At 34.2% G+C, this 1,125-nt stretch overlaps 1 long non-coding RNA gene across 1 annotated transcript in view; it reads left to right on the top strand.

Annotated features, from left to right (window-relative positions):
- LOC110266340 overlaps positions 1 to 599 on the top strand; it is a 9,823-nt gene extending 9,224 nt beyond the window's left edge. Inside the window, exon 3 of the long non-coding RNA XR_002353600.1 lies at positions 314 to 599. This is a non-coding gene — a long non-coding RNA (uncharacterized LOC110266340). The remainder of the gene's footprint in view (positions 1 to 313) is intronic.

Below are 1,125 nucleotides of genomic sequence, written 5' to 3'. Positions count from 1 at the left end.
AATAATAATACATTAATAAATTATTATTATTTTTAGAATAAATGACGCATATAAATCAACTAGAGGCTAGTTTTACACAATTCCACCAAAGATAAAAATGTTACAAAGTTTTACTAAGAGCACTTTTTTATATAGTTCGAATCAGAGCCACTCGAATTAGACATATTGTAATAATTCGAATCACTATAATTCGAATTATGCCTGCATGTACTCATCATAGTAATTTGAATGAAATTTATTCGAATTACACATACACTAACTCATACTAATTCGAATCACCCTGATTCGAATTACACACACTAACACATACTAGTTCGAATTAGCCCACAATTTCGTGTCCATAGTAATTCGAAACAGACTGTTTTAAATTACTACCTGTTTTGGCTGCCGTTGGTAATTCGAATCCTACTCATTCGAATTACATGGCCCTTGTCTATATAAAGAGTTTGAGGTAACCTCATTCGAACCACTATTCTAAATCCATGCCCCACCAAATTCCAGAGAAAAGGACCCCGTACGACTCCAACAAAGGCTTGAGCAGAATATTTAGCCGATGGGGGATAATTCGGACCGACTTTATCGTTTGGATGGAGTAGCCCATATAGCTAATGTTATTAATGAAGATGTTAGTGAACTTCACATAAAAATACTCATGTAGGTCTCATAAAAATACTCAGAGGATCTTTATCAGTGAACTTCACACCAGAGCGTATTTTTCTCTTAATGGACCCTCTATAATGCACCAATACTACAAAACTCTCCTTACTAGTCATTTTGTCTATCTCACTCTAATGAACACAATTTACATTCACACCATATTTATACACGTCTGGGGCTTCATAATTCGAAACAGCCAATTTCAAATTATATATACATAACTTGAATTAGCTAGATTCGAACTGCCTATCGAATATCTCACCATATAATTCAAATCAGAGTGATTCGAACTACCCCATGCATAATTCGAATCAGTTCGATTTGAACTACCTAGCATGCATAGTCCCTCATAATTCGAACAGTATTGATTCGAATTACTCCTGTTTTTAGTTCGAGTTAGATTGATTCAAATTACATAGAGACATACTTTTGGTTGATCCATGTCTCATAATTTACTGCGATTTTCCC

Source organism: Arachis ipaensis, chromosome B09 (genome assembly GCF_000816755.2).
Source record: "Arachis ipaensis cultivar K30076 chromosome B09, Araip1.1, whole genome shotgun sequence".
Taxonomy (NCBI): Eukaryota; Viridiplantae; Streptophyta; class Magnoliopsida; order Fabales; family Fabaceae; genus Arachis; species Arachis ipaensis.
This window is presented reverse-complemented; position numbering and strand designations above follow the sequence as displayed.